Here is a 23793-nt window from a genome sequence, read left to right on the forward strand (position 1 = left end):
AGTCTCCTCCTCTATAAGATGAAATGGGGGTCAGGAGGTCAGACAGGATTAACAATCTCTTCCTGTTCTAAATCCATGATGTCCCACAGAAGGAACACCCGACCTCTCCCATTGCTGGTGCCTTTCCCCCAAAAGTTATCTCTTGGAGTGGGAGAGATTTGATACCATACTCTCCATTCAATTGATTTAATCAGTGTAAGTAAGGGGAAGATAACTGAGATAGCTAAGTATTAACATACTAAGGAAGTAGAAAGGCTTGTCTTCCCGTCATCCCTTTATGATGCTTGAAAGAGAGTCTCTGATGGAACTTCAAGGGGAACTGGCCTTGGCTAATCCAAGACTAACCACATCCACTTTGTCCCTTAACAAACTAAGCCCAAGATAAAATAGACACTTTTTTTGTACAAATAAAACCAGTGGAACTAAAATGAGAAGGGAAAGAATGTTCCAAATCACTAATAATTAGACCAGTGGTTCTCAAAGTGTAGACTCAGGAGACCCTGGGGATTCCTGAAAGCCTTTCAGGAAATGCATGAGATCAAAACTGTTCATAATAATATTAACACATTTTAATTTCTAATACAATAAATATTATCAGAGAAAATCCATATAAACAAAAATTCTTGGAGTGGGAGGAGGATCCTCAATAATTCTTAAGAGTGTAAAGGGATCCAAAGAGTTTGAGAATGGGTGAATTTAAAAAATGCAAATTGAGGGAAACTTAAACCCATCAGACGAACAAAGATGACAAAAAGGAAAATGACATTTGAGGGAATACAGGAAAACAGATTTCACCTAATATCACTTTGTTGGTGGAGCTCAGAATTGGTCCAATGCCCCAAAAGTAATGAAACTCTGAATATTGTTTGACCCAGTAAAACCACAAATAGGCCTCTACCCAAAAGGAATCCAACAAAAAAGAAAAGGATCCATATGTACAAAAATATTTATAGCAGCTCTTTTTATAGTGGTAAAGAACTGGAAACTAAAGGAATACCCATCATCTGGGGAATGGGGACAGATAGGTGGTGAAGTGGATAGTGTCAGACCTAGATCCAGGAAGTCCTAAATTCCAACTTAGCCTCAAACACTTACTAGTTGTGTGACCTTGAGCAAGTCACCCTCACCCTGTTTACCTCAGTTTCCTCATCTGTAAAAATGAGATGGAGAAGGAAATGGCAAAGCACTGTGGTATCTCTGCCAAGAAAACTCCAATCAGGATCATGAAGAGTTGGACAAGACTGAAGGCAACCAAACAACAACAAAGACAAGTAAGTGAATTTTGATAGAAGTGAATTAAGATAGAATTATGATAATGAGATAATATTCCACAATAAGAAATGAAGAAAAAACAAAATCTGGAAAGACTTGGATGAGCTGTTGCAAACAGAAGTAAGCAAGCAGAAGAACAATTTGTTTTAAAGACAAGTTTGAAAGACTTTAAACTTATTAACTATGGGTTTAAGGATGATTCTGAAGGAACTGTGCTTTAACGAACTACCTACATGCTACCATTCCCATAGTCAACCGCAATCTGGCTTTCTGCTTCCTCTCAGCACTCCCTTGTCAAACCTATCCTTCATCCACAAACTAATCCTTTGTCCCAGGCCATCTTCCCTGTACTATTCGTTTTTTCTTCTTCTCCTCATCTTGATTTTTTAATAAACTAAATCAATTCTATATTGTCCTCGCTTGAATTTCTGGCTCCCTTATAATTTTCAAAGTTTATTCCCTGCCAAAAATCAGCCCTGAAATACCTCAACCATTTGTTATTTTTGCTCCTATTGCTGAATAAAGGTGGAAAAAATTATACAACCATTTAGGTTGGGTTCAGTATGAATTCATGTTACCCAACTTCAATTGGGTTCTCACTGCTGAGAGGCAATCCTATCATAACTCCCTTATATTACTCTCCACAACGACTCTTCCAAACCTTTTCATCTCTCCTCAAACTTCCCATGGCTCCCCTAATTCCCTAGCCTCTCAGCTTCATATATTACTAAAAAAAAAAAAAAAATTAAGACTATTCACCATAGGCTTCCTCTTTTTCCTTCACCCCTGTATTCCAGGCTCTTGATTGCACTCTGCAACATCTAACAGTCCCCTTCTCCCTTCCTGAATTTCCACCACTCTGATGCAAGCCCTCATCCCAGACTTCTGCAGTAGCTGCTGCTGGGTCTGCCAGCCTCAAGTCTATTTCCACTCCAGTCCATCTTCCATTCAGCCATTGCATGTGGCTCAGTGCCTGGCACACAGCAGGTTTGCTGATTGACTGATTAACAGAGAGATGAAGAAGAATGAGATGTACATTTCTGGATCTGGACAAGGCAGGAATTTGTTTTTGTTCAATTATAATTAATTTTTATTACAAAGAATTTGTTTTGCTTATTTTTTTATTGGGGGAGATAGGAAAGAGAATTAATAAATGATTGTCTATTAGGGAAATTTAAAAAAAAAAACTAAGCCTGTTGATCCCTGCACATAGTTAAAAAACAAGAGCTCAACGTAGATAGTTTTGTAAAAAGCATGACTTCATAGCTTCTAATGGAGAACAATGAGGCAGAAAGTCTTTCTGGATCTCTTTGCCTTAGCCTCGAGTCCTTGCAATAGTCCAAGGAAAGTTAGAGGCAGCAGAGAAGAGAGCCAACTGTGGATCCAGGGAAGAAATATACCTGGCAATTGAAAGTGAGCGTAAGAGAGAATTGGGTTCATGGAACTCAGTTGAGCAGCGCCCACATCAAAGAAAAGATAACGTTTCCAGGTAGAAACCAGAAGACAAGGAATAGAGGAACACCAGAACCTTGCACTATCTGGGACAGGAATTAGAAACACGGTCCCTCAATGTGTACTCTTCCCATTGACTCCATGGGTATTTGAAGGAGCAGCGCCACATCTCAGAAAATCCTTTCACTTTGATCTGCTGACTTCCAAAGGAAGCTCTCTGAGGGGGGCTCATGGGCCAGAATTTTAGGAGTGGGGGCCAACAGAACCTTTGAATCTCTACATGCTAATCACCCCCTACAGATGCAGCTTGTGACTGTGAATTAGGGATGTGGTCCCAGAGGGGTGCTACAGATATTTGTAATAGTAATCACTGCTAATCTTAATTTTATTAACATTCATTTTGTGGAGTCAGCAGTATGGAGAGGAGAGCTAAACCAGAGGCCAGGAGAGAGGCCAGATTCTGGGAGGGATGGGATGGAAAGGTCCAATCAGGGTCTAAAGAAGGTAATAGGGAATCCATCATATTTTCACAGAATCACAGGATCTCACAGTCGGGAGCAAACTCAGCTTGAAAAAGAAAGACTGTTCTCTTTTGTTTCAAGAGTTTTCTTTCCCCCCTCAAGATCCAGAGATAAAGAGAGACATCTGTTTCCAAGTGGAAAGTCAAGCACCTACCACTGAGACTTGTGGAGAGTTTTCCATCAAAAAAAAAAAAAAAAAAAAAAAAAGCTGAAAGGCTTTGGAACAGTCAGCTACTCCCCTCATCTTTTATGGCAAAGGTATCCTAAATTCCCAAACTGGGCTTCAGAAAATCTGGGTTCTAATTTAACTTTCTTTTTTATTTAATTTCATTTTTTATTAATTTATAAAAAGTCTCTAGCTTTGTTTTAAATCTATGACCTTTTTTTCTTTTTCTTTTTTTTAATTAATTTTTTTTTATTTTCAAAATATATGCATGGATAATTTTCAGCGTTCACCCTTGAAAAACCTTGTGTTCCAATTTTTTCCCCTTCCTTCCCCTCACCCCCTCATCTACACAGCAAGTAATCCAATATATATTGAACATGTGCAATTCTTCTATATATATTTCATGCTGCACAAGAAAAATCAGATCAAAAGGAGAAAAATGAGAAAGAAAACAAAGTGCAAAAAACAACAACAAAAAGAATGAAAACACTATGTTGTGATCTTCCCTCAGTTCCCACGGTTCTCTCTCTGGGTGCAGGGGGCTCTCTTCATCACAAGATCATTGGAACTGGCCTGAATCATCTCATTGTTGAAGAGAGCCACGTCCATCAGAATTGATCTAAATCGATGATTCTAAAACAAACTTTGTGGATTCACCTCTCAGACCCTTGGTTTCCCCATCTATACAATGGGTATGATCATTCCCCAAAAAGAGCCACTGAAATCATGAACCTGAGAAGAGCAGGGTTAATGATCAAGTAGGACATAAGCACAAGGTATTATTATATCCTAACTCAAAATGTATGTCTGTGCTTGAGGAGGAAGTGCAGGAGGGGAGAATCCATGTTCTGATTTCAGACCCACTAATCTTCAAATAGAAAGCTGCTGGTAGCTAGTCGTGTGTGTGTGTGTGTGTGTGTGTGTGTGTGTGTGTGTGTGTGTGTGTGTGTGTGTAAAAGGGAGAGGTAGGGGCTGAGTAACAAGATCAAATAGTTTGAGAAATATTCCAACCTCAATGGGCCCCTGACTCTACAACACATCAATAGGATGACTAATAACAGGGCCCTTTGCAACCCTGAGGAGGAAGGCTGGTCTCTTCACATATGTCAGTCAAAGGCAAAAATCAGATGCTCACCTATTTAGAAAGTGGGAGTCAATATCTGGGAAAAGCTAATTCAGTAGCTACAATCCACCCCGTGACAGGTCTCAGGCCCCTGACAGACTTCAAATGGAAGAGAGAAGGGAGCAAAAATGATCCTTCCCCAGCCTTGGAAGCTCAGGCCAGCCCACAGCAGCTCAGAACAGCCCTCAGCCCCAGGGGAGCAGCCCTCCTCTCTCCCTCCCCCACAGCAAGCCCTTACCTGGACCGCCCACCTGCAATGTGGCCCCCGGCACTCATGAGCAGAAGAGGAGGACAAGCCTCGGGCTGCAGCGAAGGGTGGATGATACCATGGCACACATATGCTGACATCCTAGAGGGACACAGACAAGGAGAGGAGAAAACAGAATCAGGCATAAAAGAAATCAACAGTACTGGACCATGGAGTCATCCATTCTGAGCTAGAAGGGGCTTAGGAGGCCATGGGGCCCAACTTCCTTATTTACAGATGGGGAAACAGAGACCCACCACTCCGCCCATGCTGGCCCACTGCCTTCCATGAGTCTGAGTGAGAAATCGATAGTCCTCTTCTGTAGGTCTCCCTTGAATAAGATCTTTCCCTGCCCTCATTTTATAGATGAAGAAATATCAATAATAGCTAGCATTTCTATACTTTTTTTTATAGCTTTTTATTTACCAGATATATGCATGGGTAATTTTTCAGCATTGACCCTTGCAAAACCTTTTGTTCCAATTTTTCCCCTCCTTCCCCCCACCCCTTCCCCCAGATGGCAGGTTGGCCAATGCATGTTAATATATGTTAGTCATTTATATACTTTTTAAAAAGATTTGCAAAGTACTCTTGTGTGTGTGTGAACACACACATGAAGCCTAATTTGAGGCTCACAATTACCCTGTGAGAAAGATGCTATTTCTATTTTACAGATGGGAAACTGAGGCAGAGAGGAAGCAAGTGACTCACTGAAATCTAGTCAGTGTCAAAGGCAAGATTTAAAATTCTGGTTTTCTGACTCCAAGTTAAGCCTCTAAACTCCCTCTTGAAAGGAAAATCAAGGCTTATGGCCAGAGGACACAGAAGGGACCATCCAGAATAGACTAATCATGAGATACAGAGTTGGATGAGCCCAGTTCAAAGTCCAACTCTATACAATCTGCTCTCTGTGGGATCTTGGGCAAACTATGGGACCTTTGTCAGTAATGTGAAGAGGTCAAACCCAATGATGACTAAGATCCCTTCCTGCCAGAAAGCCAAATCTGAAGGATTTCTAATGTCTGAGGAAAGGGACCAGAAGGGATATAGTGAAAAACGGGTGTCTGAACACTAAGGTTACCTTCCTGGGGTGGAAGAAGGACCCAGACAACAGACAAAGCTCTTCAATTCTAAAGTAGAAACTTAGCCAAGAAGATTACTAGACTGGGCCAGAAAAGGAGGTGAGGATGTGGGATCAGAGAACTGGGTTCAAATCCTGTTTCTGATATTTATCTATGGGACTCTGGTCAATTCATTTTATTTCTCATTTTCTTCATTTTCAAATAAAGAGAATGGTTCTCCTTCTAGCTCTAACTTCATGAGCCTCTGGCCATTTTAAAAGCCTCAAGAAGCAAAGTGTTGTAGACCTCTGAGTACTGGGTTGGAATCCCGCCTCTGATATTAATTGCATTGCCCTGGCCAGTCATTGAACCCCACCGAGCACTGGTTTTTTGATCTATACAATGTCCACGGGGCTCCTAAGTGCCCACCTCACAGGGCAGTTGAGAGGCTCGTATAAAGAAAGCCTGTCAAACCTTTGGAAAAGTTTAAAAGGCTGGAGAAAGCCCGTTATTGTGGCAGCTCATTGGTATTCTCCAAGACCGTTCTTGTCGCCAGCAGAGACCACCATCCTCCCTCCCTCCTCTCCCTGACACCGCCTCCTCCTCTCCTGTGAACACCACTTTGAACACCCCCTGGTTGGCATGGGCCATGCAAGTGGATTCAGCCAACCATGCTAAGTTGCTTATTTATTTTGGGCAGTTACACAAAAAGCCTCCCTGAGTGCCTATATCTAAAAATCAGGCAGGAACCTGCATAATGTAGCAGCTTCTGGGCAGAGTTCCTCCTCCGGGGAGAGGTCACAGAATCACAGAATTTGGAGTGGAAGGCCCATGGGTCATCCTACGGCACCTACTGTGTACCACCAGGAGCTGGGCTAATATGCCTTGGAAATCTGGAAAAGGTGGAATCCCAGGGCCCTCCCCCTCAGGGAGCCTGCAGCACCAGTGTGGGCGATCAATCAAAGGCAAACAGGTGGAATGAGACTGACATCGAGTGAGATTTAAATAAATCCCAGTTCCTAGCAATAATAGGAGAGATGTCACCAGTGCAGAAGAGATTGCAAATGAAGGGTAGAGAGAGTCATGAGAGTAGGAGTTCAGAGGAACAGGATAAGCGAGTCATGGGATCTCTGAGCTGAAAGGAGCTTCAGGGGCCATCAACAACAACCCAGACCTTGCCATTCCACAAAGGGGTTCTGTCTTCTCAGGGTGGGCTGAAAGATCTCCAGTAATAATGGGGAACTCACTGCCTCTTAGATCAGTCCATTCCTCTCATGGAGAGAAGGTTTTACCTGATATCAAGTCAATCCACAAGCATTTATGAAGCACCTACTAAGTGCTAGACACATAATTATGTGGTGTGCTGGCTGGAGCACTGGGTCTGGAGTCAGGAAGATCCCAGTTCAAATTTGGCCTCCGACACTTACTACCCGTGTGATCCTGAGCAAGTCACTTTATCCTCTTGGCTTTAATCCACCAGAGAAGGAATTGGCAAACTATCCTGGGATCTTTGCCAAGAAAACCCCCCGGACAGTAATGGCATCCATGGGGGTAATGAAGGATCAAGCATGAGGTAATGAAACAGCATGAGCTGGGCACTGGCTAAGCTCTGGGATACAAAGAAAGGCAGAAAAATCAAAGCTCTCCAGGAGTTCACAGTCTAGAGGGGGAAAACAGTAGCCAGCTAACTTTCTTCAGCAAAGCGAAAGTACTATCAGAAGGGAGGAGCCAGTGAGGGTAGGATCTTGCACACAGTAGGACCTGCGTCCCTTTTTGATGGAAGTAGGAAATGGACAAGGGGAGGAGGGAGAGCATTCTAGGTCTTGGGGACAGACTGTGAAAAGGCACACGGATTGTCACATGCATGGAAACAGAGCAAAAGAATAAGGCATAATAGGGCTGGACCATTCAACTGAAATCTGCCCCTTGGCACCCTCCAGTGGCTGGGGCAGAGCAGAATGATGGCATCCTCCACACACTGGCCCTTGGGATCCTTGAGGCCAGCCAGTGTGTCCCCCTCCGATCCTGGCACTCAAGAACACGGCCTCCAGCCATCCCTCGACCACGGCACCAGAACAGATCCAAATACTCCTGAAGTGACATAACCGGGACAGAGCCAGTCAGGGCAAGGCAGCTGCCCCTCCCCACCATAAATATGGCACTTTAGACACTAAAGCCTGTGGGCAGCAGGACCATAGCACTGATTCATCAACCATGCAAAAGCTACAGAAAAAAATAACTAATCACTCAAGCCAGGTTGATAAGCGACTAAAGGTAAGCGACTGATTCAACAAGCGTTCAAAGAGGCAGTGCAACAAATCCCAGAGCCAGAGTTTCTGGATTCAAATCCTGACTCTGTGTGACTTTGGACAAGTCATCTGATTTCCCAGTGCCAATTTTCCCCATGGGTAAAAATGACATGATAGGATGATCCCGATGATCCCAAAGTTCCCTTTGAGCCCTAGATGTAAGAGTCTAGTGAAGGATCCCTCCTCATCAGTGAGTGTCCTTGAGGGGCCACACACATACACACATCCCTTACTGATGCTTAGCCTGGTCCTTCCTTGGGAACTGCTTTCAAAGCATTCTCTGGAGTGTTTCCCAAGGATAGGTTTCATTTTTGGAAACAGTAAAATGTCATTCAGAGCCAAATGAATTATAGAAGGTGGGCAAGCAACCGGGAGGTACCATGTTTGGTCCAAATTTGACTCAATTCAATAAGCATCAACACCTGTGCTGCATTCACTGATGAAAGGGCTGGATTTGGGGGCAGAAAAATCTGGGTTACCCTACATATGTCATTTAACATGCCTCAGTTTCCTACTCTGCATCAGAGACTTGTTAGACTTGATGACTTCTAAAGTCCCTTCCAGTCTCTGATAAACCAGGCTCTATGCCATGTGTTAGGGGCAGCAGGTGGCCCAGGGGATAGAGTGCCAGTTCTGGTGTCAGGATGACTCATCTTCCAGAGTTCAAATCAAATGCTAGCCCTATGATCTTAGGCAAGTCACTTAACCAAGTTTGCCTCAGTTTCCTCCTCTGTAAAATGAGTTGGAGATGGAAATGAAACTATTCCAATATTTTTTCCAAACAAACCCCAAATGGGATCACAAAGACAAAAGACTGTCCCTCCTTGCCCTCAGGAAGCTTACATTCTACTGGAGATGAAAATTGAGGCAGAGGAGGGACTAAAGCCATTTAATCCAGAGAGGGTTAAAGAATCTCAGCCCTGCAAGGGACCTCAGAGGTCATCAGTCCAGCCTGGCCCTGGGAGGAACACAAGACTTTTTTTTTCCATGTATTACATTGCCAAAAGCTCTCCAGTGAGGGGCACGTGCTCTCTGTGGCAGCTATCTGATTTTTAAAAATGTTTTTATTATTATGAATTTAATAATCATTAACAGCCACAAACATTTCAGGATACAAAGAATACAGAAGAGGCACAAACACCAAAAACCGTTAACTATTCATTCTAGCTGAGTTTGTTAGGGTGGATTAAATTTAAAACAATCATTTCTTGTGATTTTCAGAGAACTCCAAAACAGAAAGCTCTTCCCTGTTGACAAAATGGGCCTCATATCTGGCAAATGATGTATCATCACCGAGGTACCATCCAGATTCCCAGAGGGTCAGTTTTGGAGGGGACAAAACTCACAAGGGAGAAGGATCTAAATCCTGATCTGTCAACAGCTGAATTCACTGGGTCTTGGCAAAGACCTGTGTACTTTTTAACCTTAAAGAAGGAAGGAAATAAGTCTTCTTTATTTAGTGTCTACTACGTATAAGACATTGTGTTAAGCTCTAGTGACACAAAGAAAGGCAAGCTTCTAGTCTAATGGAGGAGATTGCATGAAAACCATTCCATACAAACAAGCCATAGATAGGAGAAACTGTAGATAATCACGAGAGAGACGCCAGTAGACATTAAGGGGAAATCAGAATAGGTTTCTTCTCATGGAAGGGGTAATTTAGCTGGGATTTGAAGGACAACAAGGAAGCTTGGAGAAGAGATGAGGAGGGAGAACATTCCAGGGATGGGGGACAGCCAGAGAAAGTATCTGGAGCTGAGAAATGAAGTGTCTTGTTTGAGGACCAGGCAAGAAGCCAGAGTCCCAGTGTCTAAGAGAACATGGAAGGGTGGAAAGTGTAAGAACACTAGTAAGGAAGGAGGGACCAGTTGTGAAGACTTTGCCAAAGGCCTAACAGAGGATTTTACATTTAAACCTGAAAGCTGCAGGGAGTCACTGAAGTTCATTTAACAGAGGGTGTCATGGCTGGAGGTATATCTAGGAAGCCTGAATTAACAGCTGAATAAAGGTTGGATGCAGTGAAGAAGACAGGGAAACCAGGAGGCCACTATAATTGTCTGGGCCTGAAGTGCTGAACGCCCAGAGGGAGCAGGATGGCAATGCTCTCCCAGAGAAGGGGGGAAGAGATGTCACAAAGGTAAAAATTAATAAGACTTGGCAACATATTGGATAGGGGGAGGGCTGAGAGATAGAAAGAAGTTGAAGATGACACTTCTGGTTCAGTCTTAGGGGATACAGAGAACAGTGGTACCTAGTAATAAGGAAATAGGAACAGGGAGATGGTTTAAGGGAAAAAAATAATAAATTCATATTTGAATGTGTTGAGTTAAAGATGTCTTTGAGAAGTCTAAGAGGAAGTTGTAGATGTGAGTCTGGAAGTCAGAAGAGAGGGCAGGGCTAGATGAACAGATCTGAGAATCATCAGCAAGGGGATGGCAACTGAAACAATAGGAGATCATCAAGTGAAACTGTAGAGAGGAGGAGGAGAAGAAGGTCCAAGCAGAGCCCTGGAACACACCCAAGTTTAGTGGCTGTGAGCCTTGGGAAAATCCATCAGAAGGAGAACCACGAGAGATTCAGGCTGTGGAAACCCAGAGACCAGAGGAAGATCAATAACATCATTTAAAGATGTCAAGAAAATGGAAGATGAAGAGAAGCCATTAGATTTGGCTAGTGGTGACTGTTCAACTCTGGAGAGCACAGGAGATTGCATGATAAAAGTTGGAAATCTGAGTGTAGAGAATGAATTAAAGAGTAAGAAAAAAGGAAGGAAAGACACCTATTGTAGTAGGCCTTCTCAAGGATGTTAGCCACAGAAGGATGGCGGGATATGGGAAGGAGGGATATATGAGGGGGAACCTGTTTGTGGGGAGCAGAGAAGGAGACAAGGAAAGCAGACAGCCATATCACTATTGAAGCAGTAGACAAAAAAAAAGATGGAAGAGAAATCAGTGTCTATAAGTGAGAGCAGAAGGAATGATGGGAATGATGGGTGGACAATCAGGAAATAATTAAACAAGTTGTGGTAGCTGACAAGTACTCAATGGAAAAATAATGCCCAATGATTATGATTACAGAGAACCAAGGGAAGACAGAGAACACTGTGTAAGGGGAAGGTAGGGGAAAGAGAAAAAGCAGCAACACACTGATAAAGACAACACAAATGGAAAGAACAATAGCAAAATAATTTTTTAAAAAGTAGAATAATTAAGTTTTTCGGCAGAGATGGGGGACCAAGGGCGTGGAAAACTGCATATAATGTCAGATGTGACTGGTGTTATTTAGTTTTGTTAAATAGTTTCTTTTTTCCTTTTTTATTCTTTATTAGAAGGAATGACTCTTTGGGGCAGAAGAACAAGGATTCACTGGGAAATGTAAGTCATACAAAATCAAAAGTTATCAATATATTTATCTTTAAAAAATTTTTTTTAAAAGATGAATTAAGGCACAAGAAATTTTTTAGGCTTGTGAAAATGGGCAAAAATCTTCTATAATCCTAGGTTCTTAGCCACAAGCAATTAACAAGCATTTATTAAGTGCTTACTACTGGTAAGTGAAATTTATTAAATGTCTACTTTATTCTAGGCCTGACATTAGGCCTTGGGATGCAAAGATATTATATGACAATCTCTGGTACCTAAAGCCATTTGACCCACAACCTGGCTTTACTTTTCTAGCCACCAGCACCAGATCTGTAGTGTTCATAAATCACTAGGTGTACAAAGAACTTGACAAATATCACCTCATTTGATTCTCATAACAATCTAGGAGGTAGGAGCTAGAATTATCCCTGTTTTATAGATGAAGAAACTGAGGCAGGTCAAGGTTAAGCAATTCACTCAGGTTCACTCAGCTAGTTGGTGTCTGAGTCTGGATTTGAACTCAGGTCTTCCTGACTCCAAACTCAACACTCTACCTCCTATGCTTTCTAGTTGCTCATTATTGTACATCACTGCCCTTTGGGTATATTTTAGTCTGACCAAAGTGGCCTTTCTTGCTGTTCTCACACATGAACTACAATTTCCTGCCTTTTTAACCTTTGCACAAATGCTTCCCTCACCTCCCTCTCAAAGGCTGACTCTTCCTCTTCTAGACTAAATACTATATAGGTAATTAGATAGAAAGACATACAGATAGACGGACAGACAGACAGACAGATAGATAGATGGATGGATGATTGGATAAATAGGCAATTAGACAGATGAATAGATAGACAGACATAGATAATTGGATAGACAATTAGACAGACAGATAGATAGATAGATAGATAGATAGATAGATAGATAGATAGATAGATAGATATAGGTCTACTCTGAGGACCCCTCATTTCCTTCAAAGTTCTGCTATTTAAGTTGCTTTCCACTTGCTCCCTCCACCAGCTAGTGCACTTCACTTCCCAATTGGTCATGGGTTCATTTGACACGTCACATATTCTTAGACAGGACCATGTGGGGTCTTCCCGATAAAACGTACATTCTTTAAGAGCAGAGATTCTTGCATCTCTTTTTCATCAGCTAAGAGGTACAAATGAAGACTCTCAGTCTGCTCCTCCTAGGACTAATGGGCTCACATTGAGCCCTGTCTACGCTGTACCGGTGGTATTGCTGATGGGGGTGGGGGGAGTATTTGGTCATCTTCTCCCCACTTCTATTCATCTTGCTCCGTTCCTTCTTTCTTTTCCTGTCTTCATTTTCTCACCAACCTCTCTGCTTTTTTCACCTCAGCTTCCCTTTCAGAAGCCCCAAAGGGCACGGGAGAATTCAAGAATAACCTTTAGAGATGGGAGCTAGGCGGCCTCGGAATAAAAGGAAAGCCCAGCCCTGTGCATTAGTGAAGACCATTAAGAGACTGGAGAAAGGGCCTTTTTCTCACCCTGGCCACAGTGATAAAAGGCTGAGGAGCAAAGGGGAATGAGCAGAGGAGGAAGATGAGAGGAGAAGGGACTGATTCACTCATGCATGGAACAGTCCACACACACACACACACACACACACACACACACACACACACACACACACACACACCTCTCCCCCAGCCCTACAGAATCTGGCAAAAGGAGGAGAAATTCTCCGCATAAGGCAGTTGGTAACATTATGTAAAGACCTAACCCCACAGAAATATCATTTGGATGAGAAAAAGTTAAATTTAGCTAAGTACAGAGTGACTAATCCTTACTATGAGGGAGAGGCAGCAGCCCTCTGTTGCCGGGAGTCGACACAGCTGGGTTCTAAAAACTTTTGACAAGTTACCAAGGTCTGGTATACAGAATAACAGATTATGTAATGAGGAGAAAGTCTATTATTATTACATGCGTGCAAAAAAAAAAAAAAAAAAAAGTCCTCAATAACCACAAGGTAAGTTTTTGGAGAGAAACTTTTATCTTTAATTATCTTGGAAGGGGAGGGTTTTGTTTTTTTTTTTAAATAATCTTGTTCCCCACCCCCATCTCCCCCCCAAAAAAATCACAGTGCCAAAATCAGGATTCGAACCCATTTCTGGTGGGCTTGAAGCACTGCTCCTCTCTAGCCACTGTCGTTTTTGACCCCAGCTTGAACACTAAATTTTTTTTTTTTTTTCCAACTGGGGCTATGACGCAGCAGGGGTCATGCTGAGATTACAAGATCTAAGTTGTTTTCAGATCTTTCCCAAAATGATTCCAGATGCTGTTGGGGCTACTTTAGCCAGAGAGAGCTTAGGAGATCCTGAGCCCCCCAAAATTCCAAGGAATCTGAATGAAGCCATTTCTTCTATTTCTGATTCTGTCCCCATGGGTTCTCCTACTGGCATTGTTTCCCAGAACTGCAAGGCTATTTTTACTTTGCTTTCTTTTTCCCTCCTTAAAACATTGGGACAAAGTTACAAAATACAGCAGCAGGCCCTGAAAAACACCCCCGACTCCTGACCGTGGGCTCATGGGTCCCAAAAAGAAATCAGTGTCCTAGGACACCCAGGTCCTGAAGGCTGGAAGTTCAACTAAGTTCACTAGGACCAAGATATGAATTTCCGATTAGGCTTAACAGAGAAACTGTAACACAAACAGTAATAAAATGTAAAAGTTTTCTCTGCCAAAGTGAGAACAGCATGTCCACTACAAAGTCAATACCACCTCCAGAGAAAACCACAGCTCGAGATTTTTATCAGAGACCTAAGAACAAGCAAATAACCAATAATTATTTATTAAGCCCCCTACTGTGCGTCAGGCACAGGGTAAGATCTGGAGATACAAAAATGGGTAAAAACAGTCCCTGAGCTCAAAAAACTTACAGTCTAATGTAAGGCCCCCAAGGTGGGCATGCTGATGACACAGGTAGATAACCCAAAATTAACACATTAGAAGTCAGGAACCAAATGATTTCAACAGGCTAGAATGATGGGGAGAGTTGAATAAAGGAAAAGCTTATTCCATGTTTAAAAAAAAAAATGCAAAGGTACCATGTAAAAATGGGAGAGGCTCCTGTGATAGTTTCTGAGGGTTCTATGGCGGCAGCGCTGTATAAAACAAAATACCTATGACAGCATTTTTATAACTCAAAAGAAGTGGAAATCAAGTAAATGCCCATGGATTGAGGAATGAATAGCTAAACATTATGAATGTTTATATGTAATGTTTATAGGAATATAATGGAATCTTACTGTGTCCTAAGAAACAATGTTATGTTGGTGGAGTTGTGAACTGATCCAACCATTCTGGAGAGCACTTTGGAACTATACCCAAAGGGCTATAAAACTGTGTCTCTCTACTGGGTCTGTAACCCAAAGAGATTATAAAAAGGAAAAAAGAACCCGCGTGTGCAGAAATGTTTGTGGCAGCCCTTTTTGTAGTGGCAAGGAACTGGTAATTGAGGGATGCCCATCAGTTGGGGAATGGCTGAATAAGTTATGGTACATGAATGTTATGGAATATTATCGTTCTATAAGAAACAATCAGCAGGATGCTTTCAGAGAGGCCTGGAGAGACTTACATGAACTGATGCTGAGTGAAATGAGCAGAACCAGGAGATCACTGTACATGGCAACAACAAGATTATACAAAGATCAATTCTGATGGATGTGGCTCTTTTCAACAATGAGATGATTCAGACCAATTCCAATAGACTTGTGATAAAAAGAGCCATCTATATCCAGAGAGAGAAATGTGGTAACTGAGTGTGGATCATAACATGTTATTTTCACCTTTTTGCTTTTGTTGTTGTTTGCTTATTTGTGTTTTTCTTTCTTATTTTTCCCCTTTTCATTTGATTTTTCTTGTGCAGCATGAGAAATATATAGGAATATAATGGAATAAGGGAAGTGCAGGTGTTTAGCCTATACTGGATTACTTGCTATCTGGGGGAGGGTGGGGGAAATTTGGGACACAAGGTTTTGCAAAGATGAATGTTAAAAACTATCTTTGCATATATTTTGAAAATAAAAAAATTTATTTTTAAAAAAAGAAACAATGTAAAGGACAACCACAGAGAAGCAAATTTATGATCTAATATAAAGTAAGATTAGTAGAAAGACAAAAATAAATAAGACTGCAACAATGTAAATAGAAAGGACAACAGCAATATCAACTTCCCATATTTCCCAAATTCTGGGCAATTATAATCAAGCGGGGGCCCAGAAAGAGAGAAGGAAATAGAGATGTGCTTCACTCTGGGAATTAAGGAATACTATAATATGTGATCAGAATGGTTCTAGTTCCAGGTGACTTGTAGGAAAACCTTGGGCTTTTTTTTTTTTTATTTGTTCATTCAATCATCGAATATCAATTTAGTGCTTACTATGTAGGAGGAAGCATAATAGGTTAAGAGCCAGGAAGACTTGATTCCACTTCCAGCTGTGACACTTATTAGCTGTGCATCCATGAGAAAAGTACTTAAAGATGAGCCTCTATTTCCTCATCTTTAAAAAGGGAATAGTAGTATATCACTACCACGCAAATGTAATAGGCGACAGAAGAATTAATCAGTAAGAATTTTTTTTTATAGTTGATTTATTTATCAGATAAATTTAATTAAATTTAAATTCAACAAGTATTTATTCACTTTTTCATGTGCAATTATGTAAAATATTTCCATATTAGTCATTTTGTATAAGAAGACTTAAATAAATGAAAAAAATAAAGAAAATGAAAAATAGCATGCTTCAGACTGTAGTCAATCAATATCAATCCTTGCTCTGAAGGCAGACAGTATGCATCATCATTACTCCTCTGGGATTGTCCAGGATCTTTGTTTGCTGAGAATAGCTAAGTCATTCACAGTTCTTCATCGAACAATATTGCTGTTACTGGGTACAATGTTCTCCTGATTGTGTTCATTTCACTATGCATTAATTCATGTTAGTCTTTCCAGGTTTTTTCTGAAATCATCCTGCATGTCATTTCTTGTAGCACAATAATATTCCATTACAATCATATACCACAGCTTGCTTAGCTATTCCCCAATTGATGGGCATCCCTTCACTTTCCAATTCTTAGCCACCATAAGAAGAGCTGCTGTAAGTATTTTTAAATAAATACATTCTTTTCTGGTTGATTTTTTTGTCTTTTTATGTCTTTAGAATAGCAGTGGTAAATAAGCATTTATTAAACACCTACTATGTGCTAAGCACCGATGATACAAAGTGAACAATCCCTAGGATCAAGGAATTTGAATTCCAACAGAAATGACAAACACAATGAATTCAAAGAAATTGGAGAAGACTTATGTTAACTAATATAGAGTGAGCAGAGCCAGGAAAACAATATACAAAATGATGACAATGTAACTGGAAAGAGCTAATAACATTAATAATGATGATAATGATCTTCTATAATTACAATGAGTAAGCCTAGCTCTAACAAAGAAGAAAAATGAGCCTTCTTCTCTCCTCTGAAGAAGTGGAGGCTTATGAGTATAAGGCAATGTATATAGTACAAGAATCTGTTGATGTCTTTTTTTGGTTAATTTTGCTGAACTCTCTTTTTATTCTTTGGTGCAAGTGATAGGTCACCAGATAAGAAAAGGGGAAGGGATTTATTTGGAAATGCATAGAATGTAATGAAAAAAACAAAAAGACCAATACCATTTTAAAATGCCTATCTTTTAAAATTATTGAGGGAAAAGTGCAATATAACTGTAAGCTGTTATTATGAATGGTATTATGGGATACACAGATACAAATAAATCTCATTCCTTGTCCTCCTAAAGACTGTAATCTGAGAGTAAAAATAAGAAACACATACAAATAATTATGTCACAAGACAGTTATCTCTTCCCATCCCAAATTTATTCCTTTCATTCATGCAAGAACTGCTTTTTGGATATGCCTCAGCACCTGACATCAGATAGAAGTTTAATAAATGCTTGTTGATGGATCAAGCAAAAACATTTAGTAAATGCCTCCTGTGTGCATAGTACTACATTGGGCACTAAGAAAGATAATATCCTTTGAATTAGACATGGCCCCTCTTTACAGTGTAGTGGGAAGTATTATCAAAGCAAAGGTGGCTAAAGATAAAATATTACAAGTTAAGGATATCAGAGAAGGGCAAGACAAGGTGCTTGATGGGGTCTGAGGGGGAAGAACAAGAGGAGCATGTGGGAGCCCAAGTTGAGAGGATTCTGGTCTCAGGTCTGGATGCCTAGGATCCTCTCCCACTCTGAGGGTCTGTGATACTGGTGGGAGATTCACAAATAGGCTGGTCCACCTATAAATGCAATCAATTATTTCTCAATTAAACTAGAAATCCTAGAATGCCAGAGCAGAAAAGGACCCAGTAGTATGCAAAGGAATGAGAGAGATCATTTCAGGCATAGGGAAAAGCCTTGGGGAGACTATGGATGATCCTAGATTAAATGGCAGATAATATAGGAAATGTTTGGAAAACTAGGGTGCTAATAGGTAATGGTGAGCTTTACATAACAGGCAAGAAAGTGTGAGCTTTCATCAAAAGGCAATTAAATTAGTCAATCAACAAAAGTGTAAGTGTAAGTGTAAATAATTTACCTCAGTTTCCCCAACTGAAAAAATGATGTGATAATAATAGCATCTGCCTTCCAGGGTTGTTGTGAGAATCAAATGAGACAATGTTTGTAAAAAAGCACTTAACCATAGTGTCTGGCACATAGTGGGCAATTAACAAGTGCTTACTCCCTCCTCTTGGCCATTAGACGCCTACTATGTGCCAGGCACTATACTAGGCACCAAAAATACAAAGATAATTTTTTTTTTTTTCTGAGAGAATCAAAGATAAAAATTAAAGAGATTCTGCTTTCAAGGAGTCTGTAGTCCCTTGAGGTAGCCACATATACACAGAGACATTGAGCGAAAACAAGTACAAAGCTGTATCTCAGAAGAGACAGGGAAGCAGGGTGGAATCCCAAAAGACTTCATGAAGGGGGCAGCATTTGAGCTGAGCTTTGAAGGAACCAAGAATAACAAACCAAGTACAGTTTCTGGGCAGGGAGGGATGTGAGCTGGAGGGAAATTGAGCCCTTTTAGGTTTAAAAGGGGCTAGAGGAGAAGTAGAAAGGCCTGTGTATGCAATAAGGTGGCCATGGTATTACTCCAGGCAGGTGGTGATGGGAGGCCTACTTTGGGACAGGGACAAGAGGAACAAAGGAGAGGAACGAGTGAGAGATGATCCAAAGACAGAATCATCAGGAAGTGGTGACAGCTTGAAAAGGCGAAGAGAGGGAGAGGGAGAGGGAAAAGCAGCATGTAACACTCAAGTTTCAGGCACAGGAGACTCGGTAAATGTGCTGCTACTGAGAACAACAAAATGAAGAGGAGGAAGAGTTTGGGTGGAGGGGAGAATCACAAGCCTAGTTTAGAGCATGTCACATTTGAGGTATTATAGGATATCCAGATGGAGATGCCCCATAAAAAACTGACTAAAGTCAATCAACATCATTTTAATATATTTTAATTTTGTTAAATATTTCCCAACTTTACATGAAAATAATTTGTATTTTTAAAATTTATTTAGTAGTTTTCAACATTTATAAGATTTTTATTTTCTTCTTTTTCTCCTTTTCCCCCTCCTCAAAATGGCAAGCAATCTGATATAAATTATATATATACAATCATATTAAACATATTTCTGAAAAAAATAGTTTTTAAATGTCAATAGTATTTTATTTTTATAACTAAAGGCAAAGATTGTTTTCAATTTATTTTTGTAAGATTTTGTGTCCCCAATTCTTTTTCTCCCTCCCTCCCTTACCTGCCCCTTCCCCAAGAAAGCAAGCATGTGCAACCACTGTAAACATACTTCCATATTAGGCATGTTGTGAAAGAAAAACCAGAACAAAAGGAAAAAACCATGAGAAAGAAAATGCAAACAACAACAGCAACAAATGTGAAAACAGTATGCTTCAATCCACATTCAATTTCCATAATTTTCTCTCTAGGTGTGGATGCTTCTTTCCATCACTGCATTGCTGAGAAGAGCTAAGTCTATCATAGTTGAACAACACATTATTTTGCTGTTACTGTATACAATGTTCTCCTGGTTCTGCTCATTTCACTCAGCATCAAATCATGTAAATCCTTCTAGATTTTCCTGAAATCAGCCTGCTCTTCATTTCTTATAGAACAATAATATTCCATTACATTCATATGTCATAATTTACTCAACCATTCCCCAAATTATGGGTATCCACTCAATTTCCAATCAAATAATTTTAACATTTATTTTTAAAAATCAAATTCCAAATTTTCTCCCTTCCATCTCTCCCTTACCCCTTGAGAAGGCACACAATATTATTATATTGATTCTATACATAAAGTCATGCAAAACGTATTTCCATAATAGCCATTCAAGGTGCATCGATTAAGCACTTACTATGTGACTGGTACTAGACTAAATGCTAAGGATATGAAGACAAATATGAGACAGTCTCTGTCCTCAGGAAGCTTCCTGGGCTTATGCATACAACATGTACACAAATCAGTCCACAGTCAATCATTATTTATGAAGCACCTACTATGTGCCAGTCACCACATTAAATGCTAAGGATTCTACCAACAGTTCCCTTCCTCATAAAAGATAAAATATGTAAATAACCATGAACATGTAAGGTATTCCCAGAGGAGACAGAAGTCAGTCACAGAGAGGGAACGTTCCAGAAATAGGGGACAGTCCCATACAAAGTCCTGGAGATGGGAAATGAAGAATTTTATTTAAGGAACCAAAAATGGGACACTATAACTGGATCAAAGTGTGTGTGTGTATAAGAACAGAGTGGAAGAAGAGCCAGAGAATAGGAAGATGCCAGCTTTTGTAGACTTTTAAATGACAGTGGATTTTTTATTTGTTTCTGGAAGTAACAGGGAACCACTGAAGCTAACTGAGGAAGGAACAACCTAGTAAATAAACAGAAATATATACAAAATAAAGACAAAGTCATCCATAGTCATTTTAAGAGTAAGAGAACACTGGTAAATGGAAAGAAGTAGAATGCCCTGTCCAGTTAACAGGGCAGGTCTTGAGATTAGAACTAGACAGACAGATCTGGGAGTCGTCTGCAGAGAGGTGATGAGCCTACCAAGTTGGAGAGTGGAGAGAGAGAAGATGGAAGAGAAAAGGGCTGATTCTTAACTGGGCACATGCAAATAATCCCCAGAGCCATCATCAGAAGTCAACCTCAGTCTTCCTGTATGCAGCAATTTCTCCTTTATTTTCTGGGTCACAGTAAAGAAAGTCGAAATGGAAAAACTACAGGTGGGTAGAAAAAGGAGGATGACATCAGGGCCTGCTCCTTTGCATGAGGGGAAGTGGTCAAAGGAACTACAAGAACCTCAGCTAATAGGGCTGGGCAAAGAAAAACAACCTGAGAATGGAAACTATCCCCAAGGCGCTCTCCTCTTCATCCTGGGGACGCCAGGCGGGCAGGGTCTGGGGCTCCAGCTTGGCCCAGGCCCCAGTGCCGAGAGCAGGCGACATCCCCCAAGTTATACTTCATCCACTTCTATGTCAACACAACGGCGCCATGGTAATGATTGAAAATATTTACATACCGTACCACTGATTGGTTGTTTAGACCATCTGGCTACTGGATGCGGTAAGGATTGTCAAACACATGTCCCTTCCAGAAACACTGTGACTTAGCACCAACATCAAGTCTTAGCTCCAGGGACAGCATCACTCAGAAATCCATCCCTTGCTCGCTCTTCCTGCTCTGGAAAGTCAGGCAAGCCATCTGCCCTGGCTGATCCGGGGGGGGCCATGTCCTTTCACTCTTTCAATGATGAGCAGATCACCGAGCCACATGGACCCCCACGCCTGGGACCCCATGCTCTTATCATCAGTGATGACAGCTTTGGCTCGGCGCTCATCATCAAGCACTTTCTCTTTGGGAGGCTCAAGAGCTCTAGAAGGAACCTCTTAATTGGTGCCCCAGCCCCCCTAGGGTGAGAACTCAAAATATCTCTAAATATCTCAAGGGGATGCTGGGGACTCCTTGGAAGAAAACACATCAGAAGTCACTTTAATTGGAAAAAGTAAAGACGATGCATTTTAGAACATGAGAAGAGAGACCATAATCAATCAATGAACATTTATTAAATACCTAACATGTTCCAGGCACTGTGCTGAAAAAATGGGGATACAAAGAATGGAGGTCTGTGTATATAGAATGGCTCTGATGAACCTTTAACGAAAGGAGCCAGATGTAAGGGAAGAAGCACGGGATTTAGAGGATGTGCTCCAGTCCCAGCTCCACTTCTTAGCACCAGTAAGATCTTGACCAAATCTTATCTCTTTTCTGGGTATCACTTTTCTCCTCTGCAGAATGGAACTTTTCCCTTCTAAATGAGATTGAACCACAGGAGATTCTGATACAATTAATCCTGCAGCTTTTTAGAATCAAAGACCTAAGTAGAGAAAGTTGTCAGATCTAATACACTTGTTTTTCTGTTGAGGAAACTAAGGCAGATGAAGTAGCCAAGCTGAGCCAGGAGCAGAGAACCCTGGTCCTCTGCTTCCAAATGCAGCAGTCTTCCTATGCTACTGTCAGGAGTCCTGATTCCATATCCAGCACAGCATTGGTTTCGGTTCAGCACTAACTCCTCTCTCTGACTTTTGGAAAGTCAATAGAAGGGTTATAGGAATGCCCACCAAGGGTTGGTAAGTTCCTCCAAGACTGAATAAAAACATCCTAGGCAGGAAGCTCAATGACTTGCTCATAATATCACAGCTAGAATGTGTCAGAAGCTAGATTTAAATCTAGATTTTAGGATTATAAATTTAGAACTAGAAGTAACCTCTGATACCAGAACTGTAAGGGGCTGAAACTCTTATGCACTGGGGTCGGACAATTGAGCACTTGAGACTAATTACCGATTGGACAATACTCTATAAGAATATGCTTGGAAAATGGCCCTTCCCACTATCCTGTGCTGGCCCAGTCTTTGGTGTATACAGAGATTTGTGGTGCAGTGAGACTAACCAGGGTCACTTCTGCAAGAGAGAGACGAGGAGGTGAGGTAGTGGAGATCCTACAGGCGTCCATTCTCTTCACTTCTACCGCTAAAGACCAAGAATAAAGACTTTTGCTTATCCTGATTCTGGCTGATTCTAAGGTATCCAGGATGCTAACATAGTCGCCACACAGAACATTCAAATCCCTCATTTTAAAAGTTAATTTTATATGTTTAGAAGAATTGCATACAAGAAATTTGGTTTTACACACATATATTGTATCTAGGATATACTATAACACATGTAACATGTATGGGATTGCTTGTCATCTAGGGGAAGGGGTAGAGGGAGGGAGGGGAAAATTTCAGAAAAGAAGTGAGTACAAGGGATAATGCTATAAAAATTATCTATGCATATGTACTGTCAAAAATTATTATAATTATAAAATGAAAGATAAAGAAAAAAAAAGAATTGCATATAGTTAATCTATATGGGATTGCTTAATGTCTTGAAGAAGGGGAAGGGGGGAAGAGAGGAAAAAAAATGAAACAAAAGGTTTTGCAAAAGTGAATGTTGAAAACTATCTTTGCATGTATTAGGAAAAATAAAATACTAAAATAAAAATTAAAAATTAATTTAAATTTTTGTTCTGAATTTAATAAACACTAAATAGAATAGGCATTTGCCTGTATAAAGAACAAAAAATAAGAGGATCAAACAAGAAACTTCAGGCCTCATTGTATATACCCTTGGATTTTCTTTTAAAGGATTTAATAACCAATCTTAAACTTTAAAAAATAAGCATATACATTTATTATTAATTTTTAGAATTCTTTTTTTTTAACTTTGAGTTCCATTTCTCTCTCCCTTCCATCAGCTCCTCCCTCTCCCATTGAGAAGACAAGAAATATGATGTGAATTATACTTGTGAAATCATGCAAAACATTCCCATATTAGCCATACCGGAAAAAAGCAAGAAAAATTAAAGTGAAAAATTATACTTCAGTCTACACTCAGATTTCATCAGTTCTCTCCAGAGGTCAAACCAAAGCTTTCAAAGCTGTTCTACTTATTAGGACCCCCTTGTGTTCTTTTTTCTTTAAAAAAAAAAAAAAAGGCAAACTCTTAATGACCCTTTTTGTTCTTTTTTCTTTTTTTATCCTAACTGTATTCCCCTTTCCCTCCTACCCTAAAGAAAAGGAAGAAGAGCAGGAAAAGGAAAAGGACAAGAAAGAAGGAAGGGGGGAAGG

At 40.6% G+C, this 23793-nt stretch overlaps 1 protein-coding gene across 14 annotated transcripts in view; it reads right to left on the bottom strand.

The window, feature by feature from the left end:
- PITPNM2 (phosphatidylinositol transfer protein membrane associated 2) overlaps window positions 1-23793 on the bottom strand; it is a 266887-nt gene that overhangs the window by 203184 nt on the left and 39910 nt on the right. For 13 of the 14 annotated variants that reach the window (XM_074298846.1, XM_074298806.1, XM_074298857.1 and 10 more), the window contains exon 2: window positions 4773-4883. The gene's annotated coding sequence lies outside the window, so the exon portion shown is untranslated. The remainder of the gene's footprint in view (window positions 1-4772; window positions 4884-23793) is intronic. The other variant, XM_074298768.1, reaches the window with a different exon arrangement.

Source organism: Sminthopsis crassicaudata, chromosome 1 (genome assembly GCF_048593235.1).
Source record: "Sminthopsis crassicaudata isolate SCR6 chromosome 1, ASM4859323v1, whole genome shotgun sequence".
In the NCBI taxonomy this organism is placed as follows: domain Eukaryota; kingdom Metazoa; phylum Chordata; class Mammalia; order Dasyuromorphia; family Dasyuridae; genus Sminthopsis; species Sminthopsis crassicaudata.